At 41.3% G+C, this 16,135-nt stretch overlaps 1 protein-coding gene and 1 long non-coding RNA gene across 6 annotated transcripts in view; one reads left to right on the top strand and one right to left on the bottom strand.

Annotated features, from left to right (window-relative positions):
* The window catches only part of LOC126954987 (uncharacterized), a 40,730-nt gene extending 33,771 nt beyond the window's left edge, over nucleotides 1-6,959 (bottom strand). Inside the window, exons 1-2 of the long non-coding RNA XR_007725776.1 lie at nucleotides 6,886-6,959; nucleotides 400-574 (exon numbers count right to left, since the gene is read on the bottom strand). This is a non-coding gene — a long non-coding RNA (uncharacterized LOC126954987). The remainder of the gene's footprint in view (nucleotides 1-399; nucleotides 575-6,885) is intronic.
* The window catches only part of SPATA5 (spermatogenesis associated 5), a 410,493-nt gene that overhangs the window by 162,103 nt on the left and 232,255 nt on the right, over nucleotides 1-16,135 (top strand). The gene's annotated exons all lie outside the window — the stretch shown is intronic.

Raw genomic sequence — 16,135 nt, 5'->3', positions numbered from 1 at the left:
TATTCTGAAGAGTTACCAAAGAGAACTCCTAAAGGGAAACTAGATCATTGAGATTATTTATGGAGGAAGAACAGATGAAAGTAAAATTCTCCTGTTAAGAATAGTATCTGGGTAAAGAAATGCTTTCTGCTTTCTTTGATGGAAATAGACAAAATAAGAGTGAACAGACTTATATTTCAATTTCATTGAAATTCAGATAAATTCATAACTAAGATTTTATTATATATACACTGTTAAGGTGAAGAGTTCAACACTAATCTAGTTTGAATTCTGTAGATATTTAAAACCAGCTATTTTAGTTTCCTTTTAGTTTAAGACAGTGCTGAAATATGTACTTAATTTTCTGAATACTTTGCTCCTTGTAGCTGCAGTTTCATGAATTTGTGACATTAGACTTACTGTATGAGGAGTTTTGTATTTTTCTTCTTTGAACTTGTTGCTTCTAGTCCTTTGGGCATAGCCCTTAGGATTTCTGGATGAGGTTTTGGAGAGTGCACAGCATTGGAGAGGAGCTTTTGCATAATGCCAACAGTGTAGCTGAGGAAATGGGTCTTGGGGAAAATGCATTTGATACCTGTAACAGAGGATAAATATGATAGGGGCTGGAGTGGCTTATACAGAGTGTGATAGAAAAGCTCAAAACTAACAGAAACAAGCAACGGAAGAGTTAAGGCCGACAGACGCTTGCAGAGCTCTTAGTTTCTGATGCTAGCTTTGTTAACAGAGTGTGTATTATTTGAAATAATTTATCCTCACTGAGCATCTGTTTTTGTACCTGTGAAAAATGTACTAGATAATCTTTGACATATTGTTCAAGCTCTACAACTATCTTCTTTTGTGACACAGAGACACAGACAATAATAGAGATTCTCAATGCTATATAAAAGGATGTTATTTACCAAACAAATTTCTGAGGTTTTTGTTTTTTGTTTTCTGTTTGTACCGCCTTCCCAGACTTTCTTGTTATCGTAACATTTATTTTGTCAAACAGATCTTAAAGCAAGCAGATATTATCCAGGTGTGCAAAAGTGATTAACCATGTGATTTTCAGAAAAAAAGGAGAAAAAGCAAGCAATCAGCCTTTAAGGCTGTTGTGTAATAAAAACCTTGCTTGACAGTTGAAGAACACCTTAACTTTTTCATTTAAAATTTATTACTCTTTGAAAAAGGAGAACTCGTTAAGCAGCATACTTGCTTCTTTCACAGATGTCTGATTGGCCTGCAATGTTTTGGTTCTATTTAATATATTTCTAACTATTTTTAATGAATATACTTCTAACTATTTTTAATGAATGTAAAAATAATGTTGAGTTAGAATAGACATATCTAACTGTATGATTAAAGTTGAATCACTTTTAAATTTGAAAAAGTTTCTTGTCTTCTATTGTTAATGCTCCTAGAATCTCATATTTGGGAACTAATGTTCAGTGTAGCCAAAACCTAAATGTGGAGCTATATATTGAATGTTGTAAAGTCATTAGTAGAAGGGCAATTTGGTGGCTAATTTTAAAGTACATAGAGAGTATTAACAATAATGAAGTGTCATTTTGTTCCTGGCATTCTGTGTGTGTGTGTGTGTGTGTGTGTGTGTGTGTGTGTGTGTGTGTGTGTGTGTGTGTGTGTGTGTGGTCAAAAAAGTATCTGAAGGGGCCTGTAATAGAAAACCTACTTCCTTTATGATATACACAATCTAGTTTGAAATTTTAATGCATTAAATTCATAAAACATGAAGAGTTTAAGCTTTGCAACACTTAATTGATACATGCATCAGAATAAATTTGGAAAACAATGGACCTTCATACGTTTTGACTTCTCTGTTTTCTATTTGATAACTTTGGGATTGCAGTTACTCTTTTTTGACACAAGATGGTGATGTTCACCTGAAATGTTTCCTGAGTACAGGCTCTACTGCGTTTAGAGGCTCCCCCTCATTTATCCAAAGAGCCGCTTAAAGAAATGAATGAAACTGACTTTGCTTTAAGAGATAATAGTTGAACAGAGACAGAGAGTGTGTCCATTTTATAACAGATTTAACAAATAATGATTCAAATTTAAGTGTGGGTTTATGTGAGTTGAGGATTGGGGAGCTGAGAGCACTGGGAAAAAGGAAAGTTGGACAGTGGAGAATTAGCAGTCATTAGGTATGCAGTATGCATTAAGTTTATGCTATGTGTTTTACATATAATATCTAGTTAATTTTAGTCAAATATGAGCACCTTACATGTATTTTATGCAATACTAGTGCATTCCTTGTTTAATTGTGCAAGTTTAGAAGTGTGGTGTGTGTTTGTTCTCTCTTAAAAAAATCATGATGTATCATCAGCCAGTGTAGTAGCTTTATTCATAATTTAAGTGATAGTATCTGTTTCGTTTTTAAAAATAAACAAGTTTCTTATATATAGTTAAATATATATTTAACATAGTATCTGGCAATCTCAGTCCTAGGTATTTGCCCAAGAAAAATGAATAAATTGTCCAGCAAAGACCTGTTTGTAATGTTTATAGCAATTTTATTTATAATACCTAAACAACCCAAATGTCTATCTACATGAATGAATAAGTAAGCTGCAACATGTCCATACAGTGAAATACTACTCAGTCATGAAAAGGAACAAATTATTGATATATGCAAAGATGGATAAATCTCAAAAGCATTATGCTAAGTAAAAACAGTCAGATATAAAAGACTATACAATATACTGACATTGTGAGGGTTGCAGGGACAGAAATCAGTTTGGGGATCTGAGGGAGGAAATTCACCACAGAACAGCAATGGGAACCTTTTTGGAATGGTGTAGATATTCTATATCTTGGCTGTAGTGGTGATTACAGGACTGCATATACAGGGACCCCTCGTTTTACTGTGCTTTATTACAGTTTGCAAGTAGTGTATTTTTTATAAACTGAGTATTTCTGGTAACCCTGCAAGTCCATTGGTGCCATTTTTTCAACAGCTTATGCTCACTTCACATTTTGGTGATTTTTGTAATATTTCAAACTTCCCCATTATACTATATATGTAATCTTGATCTGTGATCAGTGATATTTAACGTTATTATTGTAATTGCTCTAGGACACCATACACCACACCCATGTAAGACAGCAAACCTAATAAATAAATGTTGTGTGTTCTGACTGCTCCAACAGCCAGCCATTTTTCTGTCTCTCTTCCTCTCTTGGGGCCTCCCTACTCCCTGAGACACAACAGTATTGAAATTAGGCCAAAGAATAACCCTACAATGGTTTCCAAATGTTCAGATTAAAAGTAGAGTCTCACATCTGTCACATTACTCAAATGCTAGAAATGATTAAGTTTCATGAGAATGGCATGTCAAAAGCTGAGAGAGGCCAAAAGCTAGGCCTCTTGTACCAAATGTTTAGCCAAGTTGTAAATGCAAAGGAAAAGTTCTTGAAGGAAATTAAAAGTGCTCCTTCAGTGAACACATGAATGATAAGAAAGCAAAACAGCTTTATTGCTGATATGGAGAAAATTTTAGTGATCTGGACAGAAGATCAAACCAACTACAGCATTCTCTTAAGCCAAAGCCTAATCCAGAGCAAAGCCCTAATGCTCTTCAATTCTGTGAAGGCCAAGAAAGGTCAGGAAGTTGCAGAAGAAAAGTTGGCAGGTAGCAGAACTTGGGTCATGAAGTTTAAGGAAAGAAACTGTCTGTGTAACATAAAAATGTAAAGTGAAGCAGCAAGTGCTGATGTAGAAACTGTAGCCAGTTATACAGAAGATCTAGCTAAGATAATGAAGGCGGTTAACTAAACAACAGATTTTTAATGTAGAAAAAACAGCCTTATATTAGAAGAAGATGGTAATCTAGGACTTCCATACCTAGAGAGTAGAAATTAATGCCTGGCTTCATGCTTCAAAGGACAGGGTGACTCTTCTGTTAGGGGCTAATGCAGCTGGTGACTTTATGTGGAAGCCAGTGCTCATTTACCATTCTGAAAATCCTAGGGTCCTGAACAGTTTTGTTAAGTCTACTCTGCCTGTGCGCTATCAACGGAACAACAAAGCTGGTTGACAGCACATCTGTTTACGGCACAGTTTTCTCAATATTTTAAGCTCACTGTTGAGACCTACTGCTGAGGGAAAAAAAAATTCCTTTTGAGATGTTACTGTTCACTGACAATGTACATAGTTACCCAAGGCTCTGATGGAAATGCACAAGAATTAATGTTTTTGTGTCTGCTAAAACAGTATCTATTCTGCAGCCTCTGGATCAAGGAGTAATACTGACTTTCAAGTCTTATGATATAAGAAATAAATTTTGTAAGGCTATTGCTGCCATAATAGTGGATATGGGCAAAGTAAACCTCCTTGAAAGGAGTCACCATTCTAGATGCCATGAAGATCATTCATGATTTATGGGAGGAGGTGAAAATATGTCAACTTTTAGCAGGAGTTTAGAAGTTGATTCCAGCCCTCATGGATAACTTTGATGGCTTCAAGACATCAGTGGAGGAAGTAACTATAGATAAGGTAGATATAGCAAAAGAGCTAGAATTAGAAGTGGAGTCTGAAGATGGGACTGAATTGCTGCAATCCTATGATCAAATTAGAATGGGTGAGGAGTTGCTTCTTATGACTTAGCAAATAAAGTGATTTTTTTGAGATGGAATCTACTCTTGGTGAAGATGCTGTGAATATTGTTGAAATGGTAACCAAGGATTTAGAATATTTTATAAGTTTAGTTGATAAAACAGCAGGGTTTGAGAGGATTGATTCCAGCTTTAAAAGAAGTTCTACTGGCCAGGCTTTGTGGCTCACGCCTGTAATCCCAGCACTTTGGGAGGCCGAGGCGGGTAGATCACGAGGTCAGGAGATGGAGACCATCCTGGCTAACACGGTGAAACACCGTCTCTACTAAAAATACAAAAAATTAGCCGGGCGTGGTGGCGGGCGCCTGTAGTCCCAGCTACTGGGGAGGCTGAGGCAGGAGAATGGCGTGAACCCCGGAGGCGGAGCTTGCAATGAGCCAAGCCGAGATCGTGCCACTGCACTCCAGTCTGGGAGACACAGCGAGACTCCGTCTCAAAAAAAAAAAAAAAAAAGAAAATTCTCCTGTGGTTTACCCTATCAAATAACATCACATGCTACAAAGATATCTTTCATGAAAGGAAGAGTCAGTTGATGTGGCACACTTTATTGTTGTCTTTTTTTTAGAAATTGCCACAGCCACCCCAGCCTGCAGCAACCACCACCCTGATCAGTTAGCTGTCATCAACATCAAGGCAAGACCTTCCACCAGCAAAAAGATTATAACTTGCTGAAGGCTTAGATAATTATTTGCATTTTTAGCAATAAAGGATTTTTAAATTAAGGTGTATACTTTTTTTTCTCCCAGACATAATGGTATGCATACTTAGTAGACTATCATATACTGTAAACATAATTTTTATATGTATTGGTAAATTTAAAAATTCTTGTCACTTGCTTTATTGTGATATTAGCTTTATTGCGATATTAGCTTTATTGTAGTGGTCTGGAACTGAACCTGCAGTATCTTGGAGGTATGCCTGTATTTGTCAGAACCCTTCTAGCTGTAAAAGTAAAAAGATTGAATTTTACAATATGTGGGGTATACCCTAATCCTGGCCATTAGAAAACCACACTAAAAACATTGTTTAATTCGGAACACAAAGGAAAATGTCAGCTTTATATTTCAGCAACAGTTTCTTTTCACTTGGAGGTAAGGCTTCCTGCTTCTCAGCTCTTTTACCAGCCTTTGACTATCTTTTACAACCCATTTACTCAGACCTGCATTGTTATTGCCTCAGTGGGCTCAGGACTACCTCAGCAAAGAAAGGGGCTTGGAGTGTTGCTTCACCAGCCGGAAACCTCCGTGGCCAGTGGCGCCTTCTGCCTGAATACTGCTCACACCCACTGAGCTCGTCCTGCCCACTTGGCCCAGCAGGCTGCACTCCGCTCGTGCTACTGGCCTGGATCCCACACCTGCCAAGGATGAGCCAGGCATGGAGCAGTGAGGGTTGTGTGGGCGAGTGAGCCCAGGTTCTGGCCACTGTGCACAGCCAGGCACACAAGCTGCTGCATGGGGTGGGCAGCTCTAGGCACTGATAACAGTTGCTGGCTCCATGTAAGGCTGTGGCTGGACCAGATGTACCACGCACAGCTTCCACTGTGTGCACCCGTGACTGGATGAGGGGAATGCAGTGGTGCCCAGAAGCTTGGAGAAGCCAGGAACCAGAGCCCTAAAGAGATGTCACAGTCCTGCCTCAGGGAGCCCCTAGGTCTGGGCTCCCCAAAGGGCTGCAACTCTTCTCTCCTTCCCATCATGCTCAGTGTGGCAAGTCAGGGTGGGGAGTGTGTTTCAGCCCTGTTTGTGTTACTGCTCTTTCACTCCCTCCATTTGGTGGGTCCTGACTTCTTGTCCCACGTCCAGGACCAGTGAGGGATGTGGACAACTGGAGGGTGAGCAAAGTGGAAAGGAGCTTAATTGAACAACAGAACAGCTCTCAGGAGACCCAACATAGGTAGCTCCTTTCTGCAGCTGGTAGTCCTGAAGTCTGTCCAAGTCTGGCTGAGTTCAGGGGATTTTATGGGCTCAGAAGGGACAAAGTCCCTGCTGATTGGTCCATGGGTGGCCATGGGCAGGCCCAGTGAAAGCCCCCTAAGTTCTCACTCTGGGCCGAGGACGCCACATGGATCTGGCAGTCCAGCCCCCAGGCTTCAGGCTGGCCCAGCCTTGAAGGTGGGGTTTCACCAGGGACCCGCCCCTTTCCACCCAGGAGCCTTTCTGCCTCCTGTCGCCAAGAATGTGCCATTCATGGCCCCCAGGCTCTTTGTGCAAAGGGGTGCCCAAAGGCCTATTGCGAACCACCCTCAGCCCTCCTTAGCCTCCCTCCCATGCTCACCAGTGCCCAAAGTCCAGAGGGGTTCAAGGTGGCTGGGGGCTGACATCTCAGTGTGTCCCTGAGCACAAGCACATCCAACTGAGTTGTGACAGCACCCAGGCTTGGCCACAACTTTGCTCCGCCCAGAGCCTGCGCCACAATCAGGGAGTGGCCAGGGAGCAGGAGCAGGCGCTTCAGAGCCTGTCGGGGCAGGAGGGCTTTCCAGGACCCCAAGAAGGCCTGGGTCCAGAGCCACGGCTGGACGGCTGCAGTTAGCCCCGCCCTCCCAGCTCAGTAGGGGTCAGGGCTCCTGCCTGTTGCCAGCCCTGCCGGCTTGGCGGAGCTTGCAGCTCTAGCCGCACCAACCCTGTGCGGCCGGCATCTTCACAGCGGCTGCTGCAGACGGGTCACTGCTGCCATCATTACTCCCAAGTTTCGGGGCAGAAATAAGTAGAATTTTAGTGCTGGAAAGATTCTTAGAGTGATTTCTTAATAAAAATTTGACTGGCAAACTAGATATTTTACATGTAAATCTTTTAGAGAATTTATTCAGCAACAAAAATCAGTTTGTTATGTGTATATTGGCAGTTTCTAATCTGATTTTCATAATTAAATATAACTAAAATTATGAAAATGTACTAAAAAAAAAAAAGCTAGATTATACTCCTGTCTCCTAGAAGGGACAGTGCAGGTAAACCAGACCAGTGCCTTGTATCAATAATTATGTTTCATACCAAGTAATAATGTTTACCTTTTTATTATGCCAGTAAAATTTATGGCCTAAAAGTTACATGTTGTTTCTGTTTACATGGAGATATTTGATGACAGACTTATTCAGAGGTATGTTTTGTTATGGAAAAGACAATGATAAGCCAGTTGTAAAACTGGAGCCTTTTGAAAGTCTTGATTCCGCAACTTCTTTTTTTTTGTATTAGAGAACAAAACAGAATATTTGTAATAGGATTTTTTAAAAGTGTAGTATATTCTACCTAAGTAGAAAGTTGAAGAAAATAGAATGCTAATGTTTGGAGAAGGTGAGCAAAATTGTATTTCTATGAATGTTTAGGATATTTTGGGAATTTCTAAGAGTTCAGCCTCTTTAATTCTATATTTTGGGGCTTAACACATTTAAAAAAATAAAATATATGTGATTTTTTTAGAGACTAGTAGAGGCCTGACATTTTGAGTTTAATAACTTTATGAGGTTTATTCTTAAATTCTGTATCAGACTTAATGTCTTTGAATTGTGTATGTAATATTTTGATGTCCTTTTGCTGTTGCATTTATAAACCAGAATTCAGTCTTTGATGTTTGCATCATATTACTAAGTGATTTGGGTAAAGACAGAGGGGAAAAAGAAAAAGAGGGAAGAAGGGGGAGGGTAGAGGGAGGTTGAAGTGGTATATGTGTGTGGGTTGTTGTATTTATGTTTTATCTTTGCTTGTTAGACAATTAGAATTGAAGTTAAACACTAGGAAATAGATGATAAGTTTATCTCTATACTCCCAGGAAAAATTAACATTAGAATTAAGGCATTTAGCTAAACTAAGCCAAGATTGGAAAACTGCTGTGCTCTATGCCTGTGTTTAGAAATAAAGTTTTATTGGCCGGGCGCGGTGGCTCAAGCCTGTAATCCCAGCACTTTGGGAGGCCGAGGCGGGCGGATCACGAGGTCAGGAGATCAAGACCATCCTGGCTAACACGGTGAAACCCCGTCTCTACTAAAAATACAAAAAACTAGCCGGGCGCGGTGGCGGGCGCCTGTAGTCCCAGCTACTTGGGAGGCTGAGGCAGGAGAATGGCGTAAACCCGGGAGGCGGAGCTTGCAGTGAGCTGAGATCCGGCCACTGCACTCCAGCCTGGGTGACAGAGCAAGACTCCATCTCAAAAAAAAAAAAAAAAAAAAAAAAAGAAAGAAATAAAGTTTTATTGAAACACAGCCACATTCATTTTCTGTTGTGAGTGCTTTCATGCTGCAATGGGAGAGTTGAATAGTGCTGCATAGACTGTATGGCTGACAAACTGAAAATATGTACCATCTGCCCCTTTATTACTAATTATAATATGGCTTATAGGAAGCTATTAGTAATTATTAGAACTAGGAGATACTCATATGATAAATCTGTCTTATCTGAAGCAATAATAATACTGAGCCTTGTAGGAAAAGATTGTATCAATCATCTGACACTGTAGGTGCTACAAGCGTTTTCTCATTCTGATTCTCCTTACCTCCTTTTATGCTACTCAGCTGTTTTTTTCTGTAGTGCTTATTAGTGTAGTGTAGTGAATATTATTACCACATAGTTTACTTATACAAAGTGTTTATTATCGTCTCACATTGCTCTAATGCAAGGGAAGCATTTTTGTCTATTTTGAGCAAGGATTTTTATCATATTTACTGGTATTTTTAGGTACCTGGAACACATAGTAGCAGTTAGTATGAAATAAACCTGCCTTCTTATTAACTATATTAATCAATTTAGAAAGCATCAGCTTTTCACTTGCTGGCTATATTTTGCCAATTCAAAATGCAAATAATTTGCTGAGCTAAATGGTATATCTTTTAATTCGTTTTCTCTGTTCTTCGTTGAGCAAGTTACTATTTTCTATTTTTAACTCCTCACTTTATCACTAGGTACATGTAGTTTTTTCTTGGGGGTGATATGTGTTTAGTAGAAGGTAGTTCAGTAATATATTTACTGAATAGCAAAATGAACACTAAGATTAAAGCTCATGTTAACTACTTTGATGGCCTTGAGGAAGTAATGCTGAGAGTTTAATCACTATTAAGTAATTAAGAATCATTTCTCATAAAAGTTCTCTTCCTTCCAGTTATATTCATGACTGTGTTATGGTGATAGTTGACTGCCCTGCTTACATAGTTGCAAAATTGGTAAGGAGAACAGTATTCTGCAGCCAAGTTTCCATGAGTTGATATTTCACATTCACATTCGTGACCTAAACGTGTATTCTGGCAGACAGTGAGAAAAGCCAAATGTTCTTGTAAGCAGCAAGGATTTTCTTCATGGAAAACAAAGAAGTAAAAATGTAATCCAAGCAAAACTATCATGTATATACTGAATTTTATAGGTATATCTATAGAAAATTAATATTTGCTTTTATACATTTTATTACAAATTTATTTTGTTAGGTATTATATTTGAAGTAAAAAATAAAATACAAAATTGAATTACATAAAGGGAAATCAGAAAAACCCGGAAATATAATAACAATTATTATATACTAAGATAATAACAACCATTTTTATTTGAGCACATACACTATGCCAGGCACAGCACAGCATGCTTTATGTACATAATCTGTAGCTCTCCTAACAACCCTGCAAAGTAGTACCTCTGTTTACATTTTGAAGATGAGAAAATTACTACTAAAAGAGATTAAATAGCTTGCCACGATTCAGAAACTAGTAAGTAATGAAGGCAGTACAGTAAGGCAGGACTTTCTGTCTCCCCAGATACCTTATTCTTTATCCCGTAGCATGTCATTTTTCTCCAGTGTTGTCATGATGTGTCATCAGGTGACTATACTTTTTAATCCATACTTTATTTAAAAATTTTATGTGTTAGAAAACTTACACTCTAGACATTTAAAATTTAAAATTTCATAACATAGTATGCTTCTGAATAACCTGAGAAGAATGTTATACAAAAGGAAATGGCTTGCTGATTCCATGGAGTAATAAATGCCTACCTGTTTTCATTTTGAAGTTAAAGCGATTGCTTCTGATTTTAAGCCAACATGTATTTTTTTTTTCATTTTATCTTTCTCAGCTTTATAACATGTATTTGGCCTTATACAGCTGTGAAAATTGATCATACAAATTGGTTTGAGCATATGTGACCTATGAACACTTGTATTCTGACTTAGAGGAGAGTTTTATATTTTCTGGGCAGCATAGAGCCATACATTTTTGGACACCCCTCGTATTTTACATTTAATAGAATGATGAAAACGATTCATTAAGCCTTTCTTTGATGAAAGACAGAAACCACAGAGCAATGAAGGTATTGGCATTTCTGATAAAGTTTATATATTAAAGTCTTATGGTAGCCTATGACAAAGAGCTTGTTTGGAAAAATTGAGAGATTCAAGTTTTGTATTATACGTAAGTTTTGTCACTTCATCAAATGCCTCCCTTTCTTTTTTTTCTTTTTTTTTGTTTTTGAGATGGAGTCTTGCTCTGTCACCCAGGCTGGAGTGCAGTGGCCCAATCTCCACTCAATGCAAGCTCTGCCCCCCAGGTTCATGCCATTCTCCTGCCTCAGCCTCCCCAGTAGCTGGGACTATAGGCGCTGCCTCCTTTTTTATGTCTTATCACGAATTTATTTTTTTCTCTTTAATAGTAGATCAAATATAGATAGCCAGGAAAGACTAAAAGATCAGTTATGGTAATATAGTGAAGATGTTTCATTCATACTTAAATATTATACAAGTATTAGTTTTGTATTATACTTATTATTATTATTTTGAGACAGAGACTTGCTCGGTCGCCCAGGATGGGGTGCAATGGCACGATCTCCGCTCATTGCAACCTCTGCCTTCTGGGTTCAAGCAATTCTTCTGCCTCAGCCTTCCAAGTAGCTGGGATTACAGGCGCATGCCAATTTTTGTATTTTTGTAAAGACAGAGGGTTTCATCATGTTGGGCAGGCTGGTCTTGAACTCCTGACCTCGAGTGATCCGCCCGCCTCGGCCTCCCAAAGTGCTGGGATTACAGGCGTGAGCCACTGCACCCGGCTATACTTATTATTTTAGAAGAACTTTATGAACACTATTAATACCAAAAATTGCCTTAAATTATTATCTATTGAATGAATATTTGACTGGCTGACTGAATGAATGCATACATTCAGAACTCTGGAATCCAAAATCTTGTAGAGCCTCCCTTTGAGTGGAAATTACTCTTCCTTGATTTTAGAAATGTTAAATTAAAAGATAGCTTAATATTGGTATTGTTACTTTCTATAATTGTCAAAAAGAAGTTATAGTGTCCTCCTAAAGACAAATAAGGAGATAAAGAAAAACAAAAATAATTGAGTTAAATTGTTAATTTTTTTTTGTTGTATGTGTTCCTGAGATCCTTGAGATTAAAATTCAAGCAGGGATGCAGTCTTCTTTTGAGTTACATGATAGAGTCTGTGACATTAGCATTCTCTGTCTCAAACAGTAATGCTGCCAAAATGGTTCTTGATTTAAGGATGTGATTTCTTTTATAGTCAGTATTTTTTAACATATCACATTTGAGTCTTGTAAAACTTAACTGCTTCCTTCTTTCACATATCAGTTTCTCTTCCATCAGAGAGAATAGTGATATGGAATCATTTTGTCTGAATGGTTGGCTAAAAGTACAAAGTGTAGAAGGTAGAAACTTAAATACAGGATAATGAATTTTTGTATATCTGATTCCCAAGCATTAACATTTTTTTTTCTGTTTCCACACCACAAAAGCTTCTTCCAAAAGTATCCACAGGCACAGAAGCTCTGTTTAGATTTTTCCTATGTGCTTTCTTTTCTTGATATTTTGATTTTTTTCCAAAATGAGTTTGCTGTTTAGTTTCGATGAAGTAAATATCTATATAAAATCTGAAGATTTTTATTTCTTGGATTTGGAGGGTAATTTGAATGTTAGATTTTAAAGGCTTATACTTAAGATGGCCATTAGTAGTTAAATCTGTTTTGTAACTAATCTAGTGTAATTTAGTTAATAGAGGTCAGTATGGAGTCATTCATATATTTATATTTCCTGTTTCATATGTTTATAAATATTTGATGAATATCATTGGCTTTTTTCCTCCAATGTGTTTGGATTCAAGGAATTAAGGGTCTATATAAATACTTATTTTTCTGTGTGTGCATTTTCTTGTGTTTGTTTTCATTGGTTTTGAGTTTGACTTAATATACACATGTGCATTGAAAAAGATGATCTTTCCAAAAGCTTGCTTGGGATCTGTGCTAGGAGGATGATTTAGATGGATGGAGAGGGTTGCTTGCTTTACTACTTATTTTCCCAGACAAATCCATGGAGACAGGTTGCTAATAGGATAGGAGAAAAACAACAAAAACAAATACAGCTTTTTGGTCTGGAACTGAATTGTATTATCTGTACTGTCAGTTAGAGCCTTTGCTCACTTACCCAGACAATCTCTACAGGGATTAAAGCTTCCTCCTGCATTAGTGATAACTTTCAGTATGCTGCAGCCTCATATCCAATTAATATTAAAAAAAAAAAAATCTGTCTGTAAATGGTTGTAAAATCCTCACCAGTTCAACCTTTAATGAGAGTGATTGTGCTGATTACTCAAACAAGATTATCAATAATTAAAGGAATAGCGATCACTTGGATTTTATTTTCAGTTTTCATATGTAAATCCTTGCACCCCTTCCCCAAGGTTGGGCCTGATTTTGTTATGGGATCTTTGGTGTGTTGCTTTTCTGACCAGCAACCTTTGTGGCCAGTGGAGCCTTTGCCTGAGTTCTCATCCTGCATCTACGAAGAATGAGGTACATAGACAAGTGGAGGGTGAGCAAGACGAAGAGGAGCTTTATTGAGTGTTAGAACAGCTCAGAAGAGACCTCAGTGGGTAGCTCCTCTCTGTAGGGAGGTCATCTCGTTGAGTGTTCAACTGTCAGCAGAGAGGAGGCCGGAGTGGGTAACTCCTCTCTGCAGGCAGGTTGTCCCGACGAGTGTTCAGCTCTTAGCAGAGAGGGTAGCTCCTCTCTGCTGCTGGTCATCCTGTTGTCTGCCACTCTCAGCAGAGAGGAGGTCCTGGAGAGGGTAGACTTCTCTCTGATGCTCATCATCCTGACCTCAGCAGCTCTCAGCAGAGAGGGTAGCTCTTCTCTGTAGCCAGTCCTTCCACTGGCTCTCTGCTCTGCTCTGGCTGAGTCCAGGGCTTTTATGAGCCTCAGAGGGGAGGAAGTGTGCATGCTGATTGGTCCATGGGACTGTGGTAAAGGCACCACAAGTCCCCACTCTGGTCTGCAGGACTGGCAGCCTGGCCCCCAGCCTAGAGGCCTTCCCTGGCCTGAAGGTGGGGCCTCACCAGGGACCTGCCCCTTTCAGCCCAGGAACCTGTCTGTGTCCCACTGCTGCCCGTCACACCCAGGCTGCTCACACCCATGCCAAGGAGCACCCACGGGCCAGCCCAGAGCCTCACTCAGCCCCATCTTGGCCTCCTTCTCCCATTTGGCATCCATAGTCCAGAAGGGCCAAGGTGGCAGGAGCCTGGCCTGTCAGCGCTGCCTGGAGCAGCACACACCCGGCCAGGCCGCAACAACGCTGGGACTGGGGAGAGGCCAGGCAGTGGGAGCAGACACCCCTGAGCCTGCTGATGATGGGGGACCCTCCTGGGTACTGGAGAGCACCAGGAGGCCCAGGCCCACAGCCACAACCCAGGCGACTGCAGCTGTGCCTGGGGAGCTCTCACCCTTCCAACTCGTAAGGGGCAGAGCTCCCACCAGTCCCTGGTTCTGCAGAGTATGCAGCCTTGACTGTGCCCCTTCTCTGCATCTCCCACAGTGGTAGCAGGTGAGGTGCAGGTGGCACAGTGGCCCTGGCCAACCCAGCACAAACCTGATGCTCCCAGAGCTAGTCCTGTGAGTCCTAGTGGCGGCACCTTTGGCCAGGTGCTTGTGGGCTATCAGGACATGGTGGGGAGAGAGGTCAAGGCTGCATTGGAGGCTCCGAGTCTGGTAGCAGATCCTGCCTGACTGTGCGAGGGTGGAGGTGGCACAGTCCACCTTGGGGACATGGGGCACAGGAGACTGTTGCCACTGCTGCTCTCACAGCTGCTTCTACTGTCCTGTCTACCTCCTTGCAGCCTGGAGCAGGGCTCCAGGCCATCAGTGGGCTGGGCTGGCATCCAAGGCCGGGATGACATTGCCACAAGTTCCCCCTGTGGACCTGGCTCTTGGTGGCGGCCTGGGGCTCCTTCTCGCGCAGCTTGAGACCCTGCCAGGGGGACACCTCTGGGAGCGGATTGCGGGCCCCAAACCCAGTCGTCGGGAGCGCCAGGCTGGACAGTCACTCGGACGCGGGGTGAATCCTGGGGATGCAGCCTCGGTGGCCCCCGCTGAGCCTCCTGCAGAGGTGCAGTAACTTGGAGCCGCCAGCAGGGTGGGCGCGGCAGCAGAGTTGCTTGCCAGGTTTGGGAAGCGGGCGCCACTCCCACTTTCCACCCCACACCTCTGAAGTACGGCCCCAGAGTGCGTTCTGGCCCAGCCCCCTTCACTCTGTGTGCAACCGCAGCACCCCTGGGTCCAGCTCTGCCTTGGGACCCCTCTATGCCAGACCGTGCTCTTCCCCCGTCTGCAGGTAGCTCGGCCCGGCCCCACCTCAGTGGCTCCCAGGGTTGGGCTTCCAGGGCAGCAGGCCCCAGGTACCGTTCGCCTCGGAGTCCACCTGAGGATCCACAGCTTGCACCCCAACCCGCACCCACACCCGCGCCCCACCACAGCCGGCCCCGGCTGCCAAAGTGGCAGTAACTACTTTGGATGGCCCGCTGCTGCCATCAGTTTGAATGGTTTATGTTTTGCCGTCCTTGTTAGTTGAGAAGAAAAACATGGATGTATGGATATACAGTGATGGATGCACTAGCAGCTTAAGAGTCATTTTGAAGACTTTTTTTTTTTTTTTTTTTAATTTTTTGAGACAGAGTCTTGTTCCATCCCCCAGGCTGGAGTTCAGTGGGGCAGTCCTGGCTCACTGCAGCCTTGACCTCATGGGCTCAAGCGATCTTCCTGCCTTAGCCACCCAAGTAGCTGGGACTACAGGCAGGTGCCACCACTCCCAGCTAATTTTTAAATTTTTTGTAAAGACAGGGTCTTGCTTTGTTGCACAAGCTGGTCTCCAATTCCCGGGCTCTCGCAGTCCTCCTGGCTTGACCTCCCAAAGTGCCCCCACACCCAGGCTATTTTGAGGACATTTCCCTTTTCAGAAAAGTTATAAGTATTTTGACCCTGCATGAAAGTTTGGAATGATGGAATCATAGAAACAAAAGCAACAGAAAGCCTCAAAAGATTTTTTAAACCAAACAAAAATTATTGGAAGCAGCTTTTACCTCAAGCAGTGAATGAGCTACACAGAAAGTTGATTTTTCTTTTCTTAATGATTTCTAGTAATGGGGATTTTACAGCTTATTCTTCTCAACCTCCCTCCAGGTCCGTTTTGGTTGTTACAGCTGGAGGAATGATACTGGCATCCAGTGGGTAGAGGTCAGGGATGTTACCAGACCTCCTATAATGCACAGGAA

Source organism: Macaca thibetana, chromosome 5 (genome assembly GCF_024542745.1).
Source record: "Macaca thibetana thibetana isolate TM-01 chromosome 5, ASM2454274v1, whole genome shotgun sequence".
Taxonomy (NCBI): domain Eukaryota; kingdom Metazoa; phylum Chordata; class Mammalia; order Primates; family Cercopithecidae; genus Macaca; species Macaca thibetana.
This window is presented reverse-complemented; position numbering and strand designations above follow the sequence as displayed.